General features: G+C 31.6%; 1 long non-coding RNA gene across 1 annotated transcript; it reads left to right on the forward strand.

The window, feature by feature from the left end:
- Nucleotides 1-448: 448 nt before the first annotated feature.
- LOC143048309 (uncharacterized) lies at nt 449-19893 on the forward strand. Its single transcript, XR_012969789.1, has 6 exons — nt 449-498; nt 2471-2580; nt 3152-3430; nt 14443-14595; nt 15663-15867; nt 19105-19893. It is a non-coding gene; the product is annotated as an uncharacterized LOC143048309 (long non-coding RNA).
- Nucleotides 19894-21690: the final 1797 nt, after the last annotated feature.

Consider the following 21690-nt stretch of genomic DNA (forward strand, 5'->3'; position numbering starts at 1 on the left):
TTTTTTACTTAATCTTTGTACCTTTATTTAAGCAATGCTAGGTTGATTCATGTTAGTCACACACAAAATGTTATCATGGTTTGGATTGTTATTTGAGCATAAATAACAGATCTAAATTAAAACAAAATATAGAGATGCTGCTACATTGCATTGTTTTCAATATCTTTCTGGTCATAGAACATATATTGAATGCGATACAAAAGTGTGATAATTCATGAAAATTTAATATAATCTGTATTGAATTTAAAGGCACCTACCGAATAGGATCGGGGATTCCCATGAACTAACTAATAAGAAACCATAATATATCTGAGTTATATTTTACCATGTATCAAAATTTTGATGGACCATGCCTGGGTTTTAGGAATATAGTTGTAATTAAAAATGTTGGAACCCACTGAATTATCTTTATCGCTTATGTAATAAATACAACTCTATATATAATTACAGGAGAACAGTATCAACATCTTCAGGGAAACCGGAATAATATAAATGCAGGTATTATTAACATTCTATCTTAAGGGAGCTGGCTCCTCAGTTTCAAAGTAATTAACTTTTCAAAACACTAGCATATATTGATAGGGGATTGATAAAGGAATCAAAAGAGCAAAAAAAATATATAGGTCACCGTGCTTGTTTTCGAGATATTAGCCATTGAAATTTTGGCGGGAAAATGTTCTCTCTTGACTTTTCATAGCTTTATCATTGACAAGTTTAAGTCTTCAAAAACTATTAAAAAGTAATTAAAATTTTATAAGACTTTAACAGACAGCTTATCATTATACATGTAAAAGAATTATAAAAAGAAAAATGGGGGTCACCGGACAAATTTTGTTAAGGCATTCAAATCGATAAAACCAGAGGATTCCGAAAATCTGACCAAAATTCCAAAACATGACAAGCGAGCTTCCTTAAGAAATCATACCATTTCGACAACAGTTGTTAGCATATGATAAAACAATTTTATGGTTTGCAAGTGTTTGCTCAAAATTACTCATTGGGTACTTCCTTACTACAATCCGAATCTGATTTGAAAGTGTAACAACAAATATCGTTTTCCATTGTGACTACAATCATCATTAGAGTTTCTAGTTTGAAAAATGTATTATATGATTTCGCCTGTTAATCATTATTGCCGTCGATGCCACAAATATAAAAATATTAACTTCTAAATATCTTCAAGCAGTAAAAGTGAAAATTAGGATTGTTCAAAATGTTAAGATGAAGCAACTTTCCATACTGACCAACGTTTTAGTTGACTTCTTATCAGTTAATTTGCTTTAAACTGTATTGTGTAACAAAATCATCCAATATATGCCCTTTCAGGATTCTTTTTTAATATGAACACACTTAATTCCATATTTAAAGAATTGTAATGCTTTTTAAATAATAAAGATGTTGGTTGTATCAATAATTGCCACAAACGGTTATCCCGATGGATCATCAATGCTCTTCAACTTTGTACTGGATTGGCTTTAGAAATATTTTTATATGGTCTCGCGTCTCGCGTACTAAATTAAAATCATGTTACCTTTGATAACTATTTATATCACTGGGTCGAGGATTCTGCTTGATGACGTTTCGTCCCCCAGGGTATCACCAGCCCAGTAGTCAACACTTCGGTGTTGACATGAATATCAATAATGTGGTCATTTTTTTTTTTTTTTATAAATTTCATGTTTACAAAACTTGATTTTTTAGAAAAACTAAGAATATTCTTATCCCAGGCAAAGATTACCTTAGACTTATTTGTCACAACTTTTTGGAATTTTGGATCCTCAATGCTGTTCAAGTTTGTATTTGTTTGGCTTTTTAACTGTTTTGATATGAGCGTCACTGATGAGTCTTATGTAGACGAAACGCACGTCTGGCGTACTAAATTATAATCCTGGTACCATCATACAAGTGAGAGGTTAAGCTAGTTATCAAACCAAGTTGAATTCACCATTTTTTTACATAAGAAAATGACTGTTCCAAATCCGAAATATGACAGTTGTTATCCATTCGTTTGATGTGTTTGAACTTTTGATTTAGCCATTTGATTAGGGACTTCCCTTTTTGAATTTTCCTCGGAGTTCAGTACTTTTTTTTATTTTACTTTTTATTCAGTTTTGTCTTATTTAGATTTAGTATATTAACTTATGTCTTGTATGATTTGATTTTAGTGTTGAATTCGGTACAATAGACTCGTTGTTTAACATGTTACGTTGCTGTCTCGTTGACGGAATAAATGTATATCAAACTCCAAGGTACATTCAATAAGTGGGAAGTCCATATTAAAACTGACAAAATCAACAGAAAGATGTGATTTAAGGACGGGAAAGTAGATTTAACGAATTCTGATTTCCGTCTTGGTAAATCAGTGCACACTTTTGATTTTATTTATCTGCAAAGTTTGGTGGCTTTCATAGAAAATATATTTTCATAAATTATATATTAAGTATGCAAATAATTATATGTCATATTTAAGGACACAGTAACCTTGAAAAACTACACGAAGAAAGCTCACAGTTTAACTGCACCGGACCAGTATTTCGTACTAGGAATATTCCCCAAAATTTACTTGACGAAAATTTTAATGTAAGTATGATTCATTCACACCTCAATGGATTAGACTATACCTTTCCCCTTCAACCGAGACATATTTTAGAATTTACGGCGTGTTCCTTTCTGTATTTATCCTCAACATTGTGCAAATGATTTCTCTCGTTTCTTATGCAATATATGTCATAATGATGTTTTAACGTAATTCGGTTGATATGAAAGATCCCCCAAAAAAAATCATATAATTAGTATTCAAGTTATATATTTTTTCACTTATTATTTACCTTGATTTGAATACTATGTCTTGGATTAATGACGGGCATAGATAATCCCAACGCGGTCTGCAGCTAATGGACATATATATCCTTAGAGCGGTCCTTATGGTAAATTTGATTTTTAAGTTCGAAAGAAATTTGGAATCAAACAATATCTTTCAACCTCCTTGCCAGTCCGTAACCCAACTTCCATAAGATAAGTGAAACACTTATATGATTGATTGTTATTAATTATGTATCTGTGTTATGAATGTTTCGCTGTATTACATCCCCTTTGAGCATTTAGTCCAAGAAGTAACACTTTCTTCTAATACAGTCTTTTTTCGTTTCAGCTACCGGCAGATTTCTACTCGGAGACAACGAAGAAAATAGCAGCGACACATATTGTAAAAGGACGTCATTGTAGAAGTTGTTGGTGGCCAACAATATTTTTCTGGATTTTCTTCTGGTTACTAGCAATGGTTGTGCCTGGAATCTTTCCATTCGGTATTTACATGATGTATTCTGATTATAGGAATAGAGCAGTTTTTATAGCGCCTCTCGTGGTTCTAATTTGTCTGTTTATTACATTTTGTGGAATTTGTTTTTCTTGTTGCCACACAACGTGCAAGGTAATGTATATTTAGATAAAAAAAAAGTTTGAATAAACATTTTAATTATCTATATCAAATGCATATGTCATCTGACTTAGATTCTAAACAAGAATAACGCAATACAAACGCAGTTGGCTTGCTTCTAATAGTCCATCGGGATTGAGGATTTGGTTTCATGGATGAACACACCATAGCGCTTCTTTTCAATACTATAAGAACGAAAATAGAAATAGACAGAAGAATCGTTTATCACAGAGAAATACCAGAATCACCGTTTTTTCTACCTCCTAAATTCTTAATTCTAGATTCATTAACTGCATATTAAAAATACGAAGATGTGGTTTGAATTGTCAATTTAACGACCCAATAACACTGCAGTAGTTAACAACTTTAGGTTACCGTACGGCGACAAATAAATACTTCAGAATTTTTCTTATAATTAAGTTTTTTATAATTTGTAAAGTCGATAAGTTCAAGACAAAGTAGCATAAACATGATAATAATGTTAAAAACATAAATGAATTAATATAGAAATTCTTTAAATATACTCTAAAGATTTAGACTTTTACGTTAAAGGACAACAGAAACCAAAATCCTCTCCAACCACAAACATTACAATTTTTTATAATATCAAACTTGTGGTTTGTGTTCGCTTTACAATACGTTTCCCGATGCTAATCTCAAAGATAGACTGCATCATCTATAAATATTCATTAATGTGAACATGTAATATTATGTTGAGTTGAAAAAAACAATTTTTGTTTAAGTTTTAGAAAAACTATACTTTGTGAAGAACTATCGACTTGTTATATTTTGGGGTTCAGTATTTCAACAAATAATCGGTTTGCCATGAATTCTAAGTTTTGCTTCCTTTTTGGCTGACTTTATTTTGTACTTTTATGAAGCAAAAAGTATACAAAACCTTCTCAACACAGAGAAAAAAGTTGTTTTTCCTTGTTCTTTAATTTCACATTCAGATATATTGATGATGTCATGTTACTAAATATTCAAAATTGATGAGCGTGTTTTTTAAATTTACATGTCATCTTCTATTTACAAACTCTATGAAAAACACGCCTGGACGTTTACATTGACAATACTTATTTGGGGGTGCGTTCTTGACGCAAAAAAGACAAGCAGAATAATAAAAAAGATTGGCTGAAATCAAAGCTAGATAATTTTTACTGTCAACATTATAAACTGGTTGCAGGATACTATGTGTATGTGTTTCGTCTTGATTAGATCTAGTTTTCTGGACTGAATTCGTTAAATACCAAACAACTCTTCGGATAATATAATTAAGAAAGTGTGTCATATCCCCTATTATTTTATTCTTTAACTGGCTGATAAAACATACAAAGAGACGCATACCCTTTGTTTATTTTTGATATATTTAAGATTATAGAACAATCTTCATCTACTGTTGCATTTAATCAACATGTTCTTCATAGTGACTCGTTTTATAGTAAACCAAAGTCTGTTGGTCGATTTCATGTCAATTTTTATTAACAAAAGCAATATAAATACAGACTTGACCTCAATGAAATATTAACTTAGTTAAAATGGAAGTATTTAAACTCGTTTGTAGGGGAAAAAACAAATCCACAAGATTCTTCGAGAAGCCAACAGGAAGATGATGTTTACTTACTTACGGAAGATTTTAAAAGCTGAAGTTCAAATATCCTTTCAGTATGTTTGTTGATATTTACTAATTTTTGTTGAATGTTTTTTGTCGAGCCTTCGTCTTTAGTCAACAAAGCGAGACATAGCGATCTTACGTAAAATACCTTCATCAGGAACGCTCAAATCCTCTGGGGTTATTTGTTTTTTAAAATTTTGATAACTTTCTTAAACTATCCTGGATTTCTACGAAACTTTGACAGAAGCTTGTTTATGATCATAAGATAGCATCCAGAAGTAAATGTTGTAAAAATAAAATTCCACTTTTTCTATATTTTACTTATAACTAACTTGGTTATTCTGCCGGTAAACATGATGTTCACTCTGTGGTTAAATTTTTTGAAATTTTGATAACTACCTTAAAATATCCTGCATTTCTATAAAACTTGGACAGAAGCATATTTATAATCATAAAATAGTATCCAGAAGTAAATTTTGTAAAAAAAAATCTATTTTCCCCATATTCTACTTATAAATGGACTTTGTTTTCTGTCAGGAAACAATACATTCACTCTGAGATTAAAGTTTTTAAAATTTTAATAACTTTCTTATACTATCCCGGATTTCTACCAAACTTGGACAGAAGCGTGTTTATTGTCATAAGCTAGTATCTAGAAGGAAATTTTGTTAAAACCTTGTACTTGTTTTCCTGTATTTTCCTTATATATATATGGACATAATTTTTCTTCCAGGTAACATTACATACAGTCTGCAATTAAAATTTTTAAAACATTTATTAGATTCATAAACTATCAAGCTTCTTTCAATTAAAAGATAGTATCGAGAGGAATATTTTCATCGATTTTTTCGCTCATTTTTGTTGAGTCTGCGATTAACAGCAAAAAGTAGGCGAGACACTAGGTTCTGTGGAACCTTTAAAAAACGAATGTATACTACATATCGACAAAGAAGATTTATTAGTTATACATTATTGACCCAAAAGATAAATAACTAAAAAAATAAGATATTTAGAACTCAACAACATATACCAGTCTTCAGCAATAGAGACATATAAATGCCATGTTTTAAAGTAAAGTAAATGAGTAAGAGATTACGTTTTCCGTGCCATCCGAAATTTAACTGATTTTACACCTTAGCCACATAATTGGAAATCATTTGAACAATATCTTCCCAAGTAACCCGTATTGGCTAACTGAAGGCATAAAAATCATAAGCCTTAAACATTAATTTATTCAGGGAAAAAAAATTGCAGGCTTTTGCAAGGATTGTGAGAAAAATAAGGACTGACAAGCAAATACTGAATACATTAACTTCACTGGTACGAAAAATGAATCTTAAACAATAAGACGCAAGAGTCTTTTCACAAACGTTAAGTCCTTAGACGGTCGTCTTCAACGGTTTCGGTACTTATACATCATGGAATTTCAAATGTTTGGCTTTGAGCGTTTCTGATGAAGGTAAATCCAGAAAAGCGCTTCGGACGCATGGACTTATTAAACGTGTTGTTTTCAATTTTTCACACCACTGGGTCGATACATTTGCTGATGGACTATCAGTCCCCGAGGGTATCATCAGCTCAGTAGTCAGTACAGTTTAGGAATTAGGGGCCAAAGAGAGCCCAAATAAGCATTTTCTTGGTTTTTGCACTATAACTTTAGGTTAGGTAAATAGAAATCTAAAAAAAAATTTACACAAGGTTAATGACCACAAAAGGAAGGTTGGGATTGATTTTGGGAGTTTTGGTTTAAACTGTTTAGGAATTAGAGGCCAAAAAAGAGCCCATATAAGCATTATTCTTGGTTTTCGCACAATAACTTTAGTATAAGTAAATAAAAATCAATGAAATTTAAACACAAGGTTTATAAACACAAAAGGAAGGTTGGGATTGATTTTGGGAGTTGAGATCCAAACAGTTTCGGAATTAAGGGCCAAAAAGGGGCCCAAATAAGCATTTTTCTTGGTTTTCGCACCATAACCTTAGTATAAGTAAATAGAAATCTATGAAATTTAAACACAAGGTTTATGACCATAAAAGGAAGGTTGGGATCGATTTTGGGAGTTTTTGTCCCAACAGTTATAAGGGGCCCAAAAGGTCCAAAATTAAACTTTGTTGATTTTTAATTTTTGGTTCCATTTTCAAATTGGTCTACATTAAAGTCCAAAGCGTCCAAAATTAAACTAAGTTTGATTTTAACAAAAAATGAATTCTTGGGCTTCTTTGATATGCTGAATCTAAACATGTACTTAGATTTTTGATTATGGGCCCAGTTTTCAAGTTGGTGCAAATCAGGATCCAAAATTATTATATTAAGTATTGTGCAATAACAAGAAATTTTCAATTGCACAGTATTCAGCAATAGCAAGAAATCTTCAATTGCACAGTATTGTGCAATAGCAAGAAATTTTCATTTGCACAGTATTGCGCAATAGCAAGAAATCTTCAATTGCACAGTATTGTGTGCAATAGCAAGAAATTTTCAATTGGAGTTATCTTTCTTAGTCCAGAATAGTAGTTTAATCAACTTAAATCATTGTTTTATACAATATACAATGTATATTCACTTTTACTACCAACTGATAAATTAAAACAGTCTTTACCATTCAGTGATAACAAGCACTTTTTTTACATTTTAATATATTATGATGTATTTGAATGAGTAGTTATTGTTGCAATCTCCATTAGGAATTTGAATTGAGATCAGTTTTGGAATAAGGGAAAGGGGGATGTGAAAAAAAATGTGTGGGGGAGGGGGGGGGTTCATTTCAGATTTCATGAATAAAAAGAAAATTTCTTCAAACATTTTTTTGAGAGGATTAATAATCAACAGCATAGTGAATTGCTCAAAGGGAAAAAACAAATTTTAAGTTTATTAGACCACATTCATTCTCTGTCAGAAACCTATGATGTGTCAACTATTTAATCACAATCCAAATTTAGAGCTGAATCCAGCTTGAATGTTGTGTCCATACTTGCCCCAACCGTTCAGGGTTCAACCTCTGCGGTCGTATAAAGATGCGCCCTGCGGAGCATCTGGTTCACAATATAAACTACATTTTAACAAGGTCTAAACAGATTCTATCATTTTAATCTATACTCCCATACCACCTCAAAGACGATTTTTTACCACCTATTTAGCGTTTTCACATATATTATAGAAAATTAAAATACTCGTAGATAAAGATACACTTTAAATCACACAAATGATCAGCAAGTCAAAATCTACTAATGGGTCAATTTTTTGCCGACATATTTAAGTAGACTGATACTCTTTATAGGAGTTATTGCCCTTAAATGATGATTTTGTTTGGTATCCTCTATTGTGTTTTGAGCAAAACTCTAGACGTTAGAAGAAAAATAAACAGCACATGTTCACTGAGCAATACAAGGTCAACAAAGCAGATTTTATCACAAATTCTATTCTTGTTTACAATGTTCATGATGCTGGAGAGTGTCCTTTGTTTTTTGTTTGTTGAATATGCACATAGACCAAGGTGATTACAAAGGCTCTTTCGAGCCTCTAGTTTATCAGAATTATACAATACAATAAAATGAAATATTTTTATTGTCAATCAAGGACGCCCTTAAAGAGCAGTATAATTACAAACAATTTATTACAATGATTATTATTAATTCTTAATGATATACAAATGACAAAATATAGAATAAAGAAAATAATCACAAAAACAAAATTAAAACCGCAGATATTTATATATGTATATATTCAACATATATAATTGGTTAAAAATTACTTATAAGACCAATGTCGAATACTTTTCGCTTGATAGATTTTTGGAACAGATGTGAAGTTCATCGTGTTATTTGAACGAATGTTATTCGATTGCGGATTGAAACGTTTGGTGCTTTATGTCTCCCTGGACATGGCCTTTCATTAAAAGATCCCTTTGCAGAATTTTTTTATTATTTGGTCTACTGTACATGTAGAGGGTAAATATACAGTCTACGAGCAATTGTATCCTGGAAAAAGCCTCTTTAAATTACGCCCCAAATTGTTTGTCACTGCTTGTTAGAAAAACCTGGCATATGGTCTGCTGTTTATTGAAGTTTCTTTACAATAAGGGCGTGAAATCCATGACATAAGCCTAAATTTACATGTCGAAAGTAAAATAAGAAAGTCTTTCTTGAGTTAAAAAACGTATATATCAAGACAACGGGTTCGAAAGTTCACTTAAACATATATCTTTAGACATAAGATTAATGGACATGGCACAATGAAGTCTTGTCCAAAATATAATATTATAATACGACACAAACGGAGCAGGATTTGCTTACCCTTCCTAAAAAGCATAAATCGTCACGTTTTTTTACAGGGTTCTTGTTGCTCAGATATTATTTTTCAATGTTGAGTTCTGTGGACTATTATTTGTCTTTTTGATTTTCATTTTAGCTGTGGCTTTGTTAGTTTGTTTCCACCTTTTTTTTAGTGTGATTGCCCCTTTGGTATCTTTCGATTCTTTCATATATGTGATATCACAATTATTATATATATGTAAGTATTCAGATACATTTATATGTATACAATGTTGAATTAAAATAGACCTATGTATGTGGAGTTGGCATACTTAGTGTTTTACACAACAAGGAATATTTTAGATTGTGTTATATAGACAAACGCTTATTCATACTGGTCGAAAGTTAGTTTTGAATACTTAGTGTGAGCAATGGTGTACCTTCTCCAATATGTAGAATGCATGGGATATCCAAAGATTTAGACGTATATTTTCAAAACTTTATAATAGTTTAGAAATTGAACAAATCAAATAATCCATGTGTGATGGTTTTGTTATTGAAATTCTAAATATGTTTTACCGCGCTAAATATTATAAATGGAAAATAAAACAATTAAGTTAGGAATGGGGGTTCAACCTGTGATTTAGTACAGTAGTTGCTGTTTGTTTCTGTATACTGTAAATTCAGAAATGATTGCGATGTTTTTATTATTGCGAAAAATGCGACAGGGTAATAATTGCATTGATCTAAACTAGCATTTTAACTTTTTTTTTAATATGAATTGGATTTTTCTCAATTAATAAAATCGCATTTTAGTCTAAAATGACAAAATCGCAATAATAAATACATGCAATTATTTTTGAATTTACAGTTTTATAGCTTATACGCACAGGTTTTTTTTTTTTTGCTAGTGATATATAGTCACCATTTGCACTGGTATACGAACGGCCGTCTGTCCGTCGCTCAAAAATATTTTGTAACATTTTAGTTTTAGTCTGGTAATAATTTTGTCATATTTCCAACCTTTTTTAAAAAACATTACAAACATTACAAACATAACAAACAATGCTTTAACTTTGGAACACTATCGCAAAGTTTAAGGCATATACGTGTAGCTATTTATTGAGATAAACTGTATTATTCTTTAAATTTTGGAAATGTCTATCAACTATTTCAAAATGGCTGTTCAAGGGATAAGGAAACTTTGGATACCACAACAACAGTATTGTCAGCCAAGTAGTTAATTGTTGTTTGACAAACTCGAAAAGAGGGGGGGAGTAAAAAAAAGGCTACTTAGCATTTACTTAATTTTTATAACGAAATAGATGTGCAGAATATTTTATGTATCGAAAGTGCATTTCTAAAACACTTTTTTAATAGAAACATTTGAAATAAATACATCAACAATGTTTATCTTAAAATTGGCCAAGTCTGCAGGGCGACAAAAGTAGAAGTTATTGTTATTTTTTTCCTCCTCACTGAAATGCGATACTTATAAAATCCGTAAATGTGATATATTTCTTATAAAAAAGGTATGCATGTACCTACCAAAGAAAGATGACTGTATCCCCAGTTATTACTCCCGAAAAAAAAAGAAATAAAAACAAATCTGGAACTAGTCTCGGTTACCCAGATGGTTGAATTTTAGAAATTAATATGTGATACAAGTGGAAAATATCAATAAATTAAAAAAAAGTATTATAATCAATAAGAAGTTTTTAAGTAAGCAAGTTAGTTAAGTCGTTAAAAAAATGTATCTAAGTTGTTATCTAAGACGTTATAACAGGTAAGCTAAGTCGTTATAACAAGTAAGCTTAGTCGTTATAACGACTTAGAAATAAAACTCCAATCAAATAAAAACCAAAAACTGTAAATTTTCTTTAAAATTACCAATTCCGGGGCAGCAACCCAAAAAACTTGTAATTAGATGTGTCGGAAATTTATTCAGCAGATAGATCTTGACCTGATGAACATTTTTATATTTGTCAGATTGGCTCTGAATGCTTTGGTTTCAGAGATACCAAAATCTACATTTTACCCCTACATTCTATTTTTAGACATGGCGGCCATCTTGATTATTGGGTGGGTGATCGGATACTTTTTTGAAACTAGATACCATAAGGATGATTTTGGCCATATTTACTTTTATTGTGCCAGTAGTTTCAGAGGAGAATATTTTTGTAAAATTTAACGCTGACGACTGATGTCAAGTGATGAGAAAAGCTCACTTGGCCCTCTGGGCCAGATGAGCTAAAAAGGCAAAACGGACAAAAAGCTACGGACAAAAAGCAAAAGTGTCTGACAAAAAGCAAAATTATCGGACAAAAAGCGAAGTGGACAAAAATCAACGGACAAAAAGCAAAAGTGTCGGGAAAAAAGCAAAATTATCGAACAAAAAGCAAAACGGACAAAAAGCAACGGACAAAATGCAAAAGTGTCGGACATAAAGTAAAATTATCGGACAAAAAGCAAAATGCGGACAAAAAGCATCGTATCAAGTGTAGTTCGGTTTTTAATTGGTGTAACTTTGAAGATCGAGTTTTGTAAAATCAAAGCAGATAGATATATTTTACATCATACTGATGAAGTAGTTTGATTTATTCAAAATACTTGTACTAATTGTTTCTCTTTTTTAGTATTAGTGATGTTTGTACACTTTTCAGGCACATATAATATACTTCGTCTCAAATTATGGCAAACAATGTTCGATCTTTAAAGTTATGTTAGTACGTTTTGTTTTTCCCACTCGTCGAGATTCAAACTTCTGTTTTCGTGACATCGCATGCCCTATGATTACCGCCCTAGACCACTGGCTCGACTAGGCTATAAAAAGATATAGTGTATGCTAGTCTAACCTTTAATTTTTTCGTTTGAATTATCAAGAGTTGTTACTAAGTACATGATGTATATATATAGTATTAATAGATGATGTTAATACGCTATTTTTGTCAGTCGTAAAAGAATATAATTGTCTTTTCTTGCCTTTACATCAATTTTCTATTTTTATCATATAAGTCTAAACGTGACACACGTTCTCTGTCGGTTACCCTGTGGTTAAACAGGGCTTACATCATTATGCATATATACTTCGTCTTTAAATCTCAAGAATGTTAGATCTGCAATTGTTTGTTTTTCCGTCATCGGTATTCGGACCCCTGTTTCTGTGACACAGGGAAAACGTCACAAACAGCGTGTTCCGTTTCTCAAACCACTACCCAATATATCTTTATAAAATAACAAATACTAGTAATATTTGAGATTTGTGTTTCGAAGAAAATTGCAATTGTATATATATCTTATCCCAGGAATAGATTACCTTAGCCGTATTTGGCACAACTTTTTGGAATTTTGGACCCTCAATGCTACTCAACTTTGTACTTGTTTGGCTTTCCAACTTTTTTTACCTGAGCGTCACTGATGAGACTTATGTAGACGAAACGCGCGTCTGGTGTACTAAATTATAATCCTGGTACATTTTATAACTATTTACACCACTGGGTCGATGCCACTGCTGGTGGACGTTTCGTCCCCGAGGGTATCACCAGCCCAGTAGTCAGCACTTCGGTGTTGACATGAATATCAATTGCATGGACAATTATATAAATTTCCTGTTACAAAACTTAAAAATTATTCGAAAAGGTAAGGATTTTCTTATCCGAAGAATAGATTACCTTAGCTGTATTTGGCACATTTTTGGAATTTTGGACCCTCAATGCTCCTCAACTTTGTACTTGTTTGGCTTTACAACTATTTTGATCTAAGCGTCACTGATGAGTCTTATGTAGATGAAACGCGCGTCTGGCGTACTAAATTATAATACTGGTACTTTTGATAACTATTTACACCACTGGGTCGATGTCACTACTGGTGGACGTTTCGTCCCCGAGGGTATCTCCAGCCCAGTAGTCAGCACTTCGGTGTTGACATGAATATCAATAACATGGACAATTATGTAAATTTCCTGTTACAAAACTTAAAATTTTTTCGAAAAAGTAAGGATTTTCTTATCCCAGGAATAGATTACCTTAGCCGTATTTGGCACAACTTTTTGAAATTTTGGACCCTCTATGCTCCTCAACTTTGTACTTGTTTGGTTTTACGACTATTTTGATCTAAGCGTCACTGATGAGTCTGATGTAGATGAAACGCGCGTCTGGCGTACTAAATTATAATCCTGGTATTTTTGATAACTATTGACACCACTGGGTCGATGCCACTGCTGGTGGACGTTTCTTCCTCGAGGGTATCACCAGCCCAGTAGTCAGCACTTCGGTGTTGACATGAAAATCAATTACATGGACTATTATATAAATTTCCTGTAACAAAACTTAAAAATTTTCGAAAAAGTAAGGATTTTCTTATCCCAGGAATAGATTACCTTAGCCGTATTTGACACAACTTTTTGGACTTTTGGACCCTCAATGCTCCTCAACTTTGTACTTGTTTGGCTTTACAACTTTTTGTATCTGAGCGTCACTGATGAGTCCTATATAGACGAAACGCGCGTCTGGCGCACTAAATTATAATCCTGGTACTTTTGATAACTATATATCTATTTTCATTTGTATTTAATCTATGCCACAGTACATGAATAACCTTAACTGATATTAAGTATTTATCATTTATTACAACATGGAACCGTGCATTGTAAGTATTTTGTATTACAAAATTTCTTTGTTAACGTTATTAACAATTTGGAAAAGAAAGAACACTGGATTGATTCGATGCCAAGAAATCAGAAATGACGTGTTAATAGAAACAAAATCTTAATCTACAAGCATAAGGGAAAACATGATCTGGAAGTAAAATAATTAAATACTTACAATGCGATGAAATTAACACTTTATAAATTGTATGCGTATGAAATGGTTTTCGGAACTTATCTTCCTCAGGAACGCCCATAGCAAGGTATGCCATAAAAACACTTAATGGATTAGCCAGTTTAAAAGCATAACTGTCTGGCGAAGTTGCAAAGTAAAGAAATGTTGTTGATTTTTAAGATTGTTCGTTTGATTTAAAATATACAATAAAGTGTACCTGTTTGAATTATTTTTGTGTATATGCAAGTTAAATATCGTACTTCATTATCTATCAATGATTCAATAAATAAACATGTATCATAGAATCTCTTTTTTAACAGGAACATGTAAAGACATCTTTAAGGAATAATAGTGAACAGGGAGGAGGTTCTGACTTGGAACTTTATCGATCATCAGCTAGGCATACACTGCTGTCTGTTAATTTAGACATCGAAAACGAACCTATCATTACACAGAGGCTTCAAGCTGATCATGTGAGTGAAGGCAGTAACAATGTGATACATTTCATAATCATAATAAGGATAAATATTTGTTTACAAAAAAAACATTAGAGTAAGTTTCCATTTCGCAATCATAAGCACCAAATGAAAAAATATAAAACTATTCAAACGATAAATCTAACGGACTGATGTATGTACTCAACAATAAACGAAAAATAAATATTATGTACAGTCACAAACGACAACCACTCAATTACATGTTCCTGACTTAGGACAGGCACATACATATTGTGGCGGAGTACAGCATGTTTGCTGGGGTCAATCACTCCTCTGACTCAAGGAAAGTGTTGTAACAATAAATCAACGAACATTAACTATCAATATCAGTTAGAAAGTCTCAATTCGTCACATCAAACAATTAAAACTAAACACAAAGTACAGATCAGAGAGTACTTGCAGTTACTGAAATCTAGTTCAAAAACCAACAACAATCAATATAAAAAATGGTGTATTTAAGACTAAAATATCAATCGGTAAACATGCAACATCCAATGGATTTAGTGTCAGGACGTCATTTACAGTTACAGTCGAGAAAACATTATTTTGTGCTAGGTATACCTGATTGTAGAACCGTGAATGTAATTTTGAGTAATGACATTTGGTGTGTTTTATTTTTTTGGTGATTAGAACTTTTTGTCGTGAAGTTTTTTGATGTTGTGTATTCCAAATATTTTGTTAACATATATAACTAAATATAGTGACAATTACAGATATTTTTTTTTTTTTTTTTATTTCTTGTATTCATAATACAATACAACCATAAGATAATAAAATCTGCAAAACAAATATAACAAGAATAAACAAAAATAATACAGACCGGTTTCGCAGACAAAAATTCCGACTGTCAATCCTTTTAATGCACTGTTAACTTTCACAACGCTCTTCAACTTCGTACTTTATTTGACAGTTTTCACTTCTTTGATTCTTACGTCATTAGTGAGAGTTTTTAAGACGATACGCGTGTCTGGCGTTTATAATTTTAATCCTTGTTATTATTTGAGTTATTTAATACAATGAATGTACTTTTTTTGTTTATATAGGAAATTGCACAGAATCTGTTACTGGAATTGTCCATACAATATCTTCAAGACTTCGTTTCAGAAAGACTTGTTCATGCCGTTAACCAGAGACATTCAACAAGGGCTATATGCCTTTGTCAGTATGCGGAGATGAAAGGCTTAAGCAAACGAGCAATTGAAGTTTGAAGAAATTGAGATTAACATTAATATAGTGTAACTAATTAAGGTTTGTAATGCTTAATGTGTATTTCAATAATAAAAGAGAGTTTAAAATCCGACATAAGTTCTTTTAATCAAAATAAATTAACAAGTTTCATACTCACTGGGAAGTTCTATTGGCGTGCATTTGGATAAACATTAAATGAATTTCTAAACATGGAGCGATAAGTCATTCCCATATTAAACTTTAACAGCATAACTGCTCCTGTAAATGAACGTTAATTTAGTTTCAAATATTTAACATGAATGATATGGTAGTGTCCCTTATCCATTTAAAAATTAACTGGATTATTTCCCCAAAACAATTAAAAACCAACTTTTTCACATATATGTTAATGGGTTAAGTTGTTTAAGAACATGCTGAAAATTGTATCAAAGTATCTACACTATGAATAGATAAACTAAGCTGTATATGGCAAAACCTTTTGGAATATTTGGTCATTGTTGTTCCTTAACTTCATAACTTATTTGGACTCTTAAATCTTTTTTATTCGAGCATTACTGATGCATCTTTTGTAGACAAAACGTTCGTTTGGCGTACACTATTTTAAGCGTGTTATCTATGATGAGTTTATCATCAGACAGTCATGTAACGAAAATATAAGTTTATCAAAGACTAAAATGAAATTTGCAGAAGTAGGATTTTTAAAAGATTATTATGGATCTTTGGAACATGTTAACCCTCGGTCATCATGGCGTTCAGTTGTGTTGTGAAGTATAAATAAGCGCTTTATATTATATGGTATCTTTACATCAACCATCTATATTAGAAATAACATTCAAACATAATTTTTCGATTTAATTCCACAGTTAACAAATACAATGTTACCCCGTATCTTCATCTTTGTTACGCGCACGGTAATTTTAAATTTGCATTTTCGATTGTTTTCATTTTGGGATTCTCTTCGAGGTCCGCGTTTCAGTCAGATCGATTTCCATCCAAATTAAAGACAACATTACTAAACACATATTAGCAACAAAGTTAAATTGCAATAAGCATGTATATGGAAACATACATTATTAGGAAATACAATATTCATTTGTACTCGCTAAGTGAAGAAAAGAAAACCTCAACATGTCGCAAATTTTCTCCTGTTTCTAAAGCTTGTGCGTATTAACTAAATATTTTCCTACGATGAAATTTTTTATAATGTATATTATTAATATTTGTGAGTGAACGCAGTAACGAGGTAATAAATGCAATGAAAATAAGTCATGTTTTCTTTTTGCTATCGGTGCTTCCAAAATTGGAATTACATTTTTTTGAATTTGACTGTTCCAGATCAAATCTGTATCAATATGGTACTAAATAAATTATTGCTATTTAACCATCTTCGAAAAGTTTATAATTCGATGGTATCGTGGTTACATACCTTTGAGTGGAGTGCGGGTGATCGCGGATTCAATCCAAGGAAGGGTGAAAACAAGAACTAATTATTGATGCTTCTCCAATGAGCATGCGTTTTGGAATGGGAACCCCCTAAAGGAATCAAAATTGAAATACTGGGTAATTGATGCAAGATTGTATGTCCTGTTAAAACAGGGGATATATGTAATGTTCTTATAGAGCGAATCATGTTTGCAAATTACAATATTCTCTAACTTGTCTTTATGTTGAACAGATCTCATTTGATCTTAATATAACTGTGTATTTATATTTTGTCTTTGTTTGGTATTTAAAATGTATTGTTTGAACTTAATTAAGGACATATTGGGTCTGTAATATGATATATGTATAAATCGTGTGACAATTCTACATTCTGAATGGTAACATAATACCGCAAATCGTTAAGTGTACAACACACATGTTATAGACACATGTCAACATACAATACAAAATGTAAGTTATTCTTATGTTAACCATCTAATCGTGTCTTAATATTGTGCATAATAAAATTTTGTTATATCTTCATGAGGTAATATAAATTTTGTAAACATTTATGCCTAAAAACAGAACTCTGTCTAATGTTGGGGATAAATTATATAATAATAGAGTAAAATAAAAGTACGCTTCTGTATACTTACCTAACTAACAATGAGCATTAAGAAGTTAATTATCTTTATAAACCTATTAAGCTAAGACAAATGATAATTTTAATCGGTAATTAATAATATTTATTGATTAATTAATATGTGCTTGCTTTAAGTTCATTTGCAAACAGTACTGTTCAGGACGAAAGAAAACAAAATATTTACAAGTAGAAAATGTAATACAAAATATGCCAAATCGTTATCAAAGGTACCAGGATTATAATTTAGTACGCCAGACGCGCGTTTCGTCTACATAAGACTCATCAGTGACGCTCATATCTAAATATTTATAAAGCCAAACAAAAACAAAGTTGAAGAGCATTGAGGATCCAAAATTCCAAAAAAGTGGTGCCAAATTCGGCTAAGGTGATCTATGCCTGGGATAAGAAAATCCAAAATTATGTATGGTTGGTTGACCGTGCTGAAGCGTTTTTACACTGTCGCTGGATAACTAGCGCATGCATATGTTTGATGCAAAATGGTCAGTTATTAAAAAGTGTCCTTTTGGATTATAAATTGACGTATATAAGTCATTGACGACACGACCCTATCACACTTACATAAAAGATTATTCGAGGTCAACGATTTATCACTATATGTACATGTAGGGGGTGACTGCACTCGATCTTTTTTATCAAATAGATTAAATGATCAAACATTAATGCAAATAGAATGATAACTTCGGTAATGTTACGTTATTAAATACGCAAAAGCAGTGATTTGAACTTTTGAATAATAAGGATATGGTCCTAGCCATCCGTAAACACAAATGACAAACTTAACTTAGTTTTACAACAGAGTCAATCGCATTATCTAACTCAAATTAACGCAAATACTGTTAATGGTAAATTTAGAATAATATTGAAGTATTGAGTAATATTGAATAAAAAATGTCTATAATTTACAACATTTTAACATATTTCTATATAGTTTTTATAGTGTAATAAATTGAATGGAGTTCTGCGTCCTCACAAATAAAACTCCCTTGTACACTGGTTCTGCTTTATACCCCTGTAACAAACTTTTTTTACGGGAATCTCACTTATCTGTCTAAATGGAAAGTTGTTCAAACATGACAATCCTACCAAATTTACGAAGTTATCTTGCATATATATCGTAAAACTCTCAATTTTAAATCATTTACAGGCTAAAAAGTACTGTATTCATAAACTCTTTTGTCTCAACACATTTTTATCAACACTCTTATATTCAGATCCTCGGGAAATGCAAAAACGCATCAATCAAAGAGCACGTCATATTAAAGATGATGGAAGTTATGTTATCAAAGACCTGGAATACAAAGATTTTTCTTGCGACACAACATATGAAGAGAAGCAATGTGAAAATAAATTTTTCACTAGTGAATTACGTATAAGTTCTAGAGTACAGCTAGTTAAGAAAAACAGGAATACAGACGAAGATAGTAGAGAAGTTATCGAAATATTCCCCGATCCATTAAAATTAAACGAGCTCATGAAGAAACGAAACGCCAGAAGAGAACAAAGAAAAGCAAGATATAACAAATGTAAAGAAATTACTAGAAAAATGAAACAATCTGAATCAAATGCTGTAAGCTCCCCGATAAAAACAGAACCTTCTGAACATACTAGTGTCATAGAAACATGTACGCTTAGTATAAAAAGTTGTAGTCAAACTGAGTCTCCGGACATCATTGATTCGATATTCGTCAATGAAGAAAGTGAACCTGGGAACTGTTTTATCAAGATCAAGAAACAGGCTTTGATGTTTACTGGAAATGGATGTTTTCTACAAAAGACTAACTAAAACAATGTCTTGCATCCTATGTTCATGTTAAGCCAATAGAAATTACATTTCATCTGAAGTTGGCGTGTAACATTATGTGTACTACAAAAATTTGAAAAAACAAACATCCCATTTCATTATGAATAACACGGTATCGCGTTAATGAATCTTTCAAGATTTAATTTGAGAACTAATAGATAATAAGTAGTGTGTTTGTCTAATTAGTTTTACGCTGAAGATATAAATACTTGTCTAACATTGTAGTTCTATTATTGATGTTGTTATGCCTGTCGCTGAAGATTTAATGTTTAGTGATACAAATCATGATAAATATTTACTTTTGATTGATATGCTTTGGATAGAATAAATCCCAATGACGCTCATTTAAATAACAGTTACCTTGCAGTTGCACAAAATGTTAGTTTTATGTGGTTACTAATATCCTTGTTTTTTATTCTTGTTCAAGTTAGTTGTCATCCTTTGGTCGCTATATTGTCTTTTGTGTGTGTCTAAAGACGGAAATGCCGTAATCAAATGGCAAAATCAAAATGGTCAAACACATCAAACGAATGAATAACAACTGTCATATTCCTAATTGGTGCAGGCATTTTCTTATATAGAAAATATTTAATTAAAACTGGTTTTATAGCAAGCTAAGCCTCTCTTGTTTGACAGTTGCATACATCATAAGAAATTGATAAGAAATAAAAATCTTTTTTAAAAACGCAAGAGACGTATAACATGTCTGCACAAGAAAGGGTGATCCAAAGCACCCCGACAATTATCGGTCAATTCCTTTAGTGTCATGACTAGTAGTCCAGCGGATATCAGAATAATTGATCACTTTATGGTATGAAACTTGGCATAGTGAAAGATTAAGGGGTATAGACAAAACTCAGATATGGAGCCACGAAAACAAAATCCAATATGGCCGCCAAATTCAAGATGGCCGACATAAGTATAACATCATTCATTTGATGAAGACTTCCAATTCTCATGAGTTCAGAAGATGTCACAAACTTAATGAAATACAATTAAGATATGTCAGTTATTATTTTTGTAAACCTTATAATAAAGAAATCATCAAAATGGCGTCCAAATTCAAAATGGCCCGTCAAAATGTCTAAGTTTGACAGTATTCGTATGTGTACACCATCATTGTGTGATAGAAAGTTAACAAATTCGTGAAACTGATCATTTGATATAAATAAAGGCCTACAGTGTATCAACAATACATAGGTGCATAGATTATATTTCCAAAATGGCGGCAATATTCAAAATGGCGACGTTTAACATGACAAAATTTTACGTTTCTTTTTAAATATGGTAGAAAAATGATTAAAAAATAATGGATCATTTTTTCAATACAAGCACGTATATACAAACATAATATTATTTAATGTAACAAGTGACATTAGCTATGAAATAAAAATGGTCGGATAATAACCTTAGAAAATTTAACAATTTTCCTGAAATGAAAAAAAAAACAACATATGCAGTATTTAATTCTACAAAGAGAATTTATTTTTTAGAAATGAGGTAAGAAATAAAAAAAAATTCCCAAGTAGCTATTTAACATAAACATAGATTAAAATTATAATGACGATATGATCAAAATGCAGGAAAATCAAAATAAAGCACAGTGACTCAATCAGTTTCTCTATTACAGTCCGTTGAGCAGTTGCATAATACTGTGCATTTTAATGCTGCTTTCAAGCATTAACATACTCCTCGACATCCTTTCTTACAGTGGATGAGATCTTGGCATGACATTGAAGCGTCAGCAAGCACAGACAAGAATGGTACCCAAGTACCATCAAGTTTTTGCCAACCAAATAAATCTGGTGATGGCATACTTGGATTTGCACATAAACAATTGCCCCAAATAACACTACCTTGGTAAGCTGTACGTTTCGTATGATGAAGAAGTTCATCAAGTGTTGGAGGGATATTGTAAATTGTTCTTGTCTTCTGTGTGAATAACTATTTTCTTAACTCATTCATCGTATAATTTGTACTAGGCCGATCATACAAA

Source organism: Mytilus galloprovincialis, chromosome 10 (genome assembly GCF_965363235.1).
Source record: "Mytilus galloprovincialis chromosome 10, xbMytGall1.hap1.1, whole genome shotgun sequence".
Taxonomy (NCBI): Eukaryota; Metazoa; Mollusca; class Bivalvia; order Mytilida; family Mytilidae; genus Mytilus; species Mytilus galloprovincialis.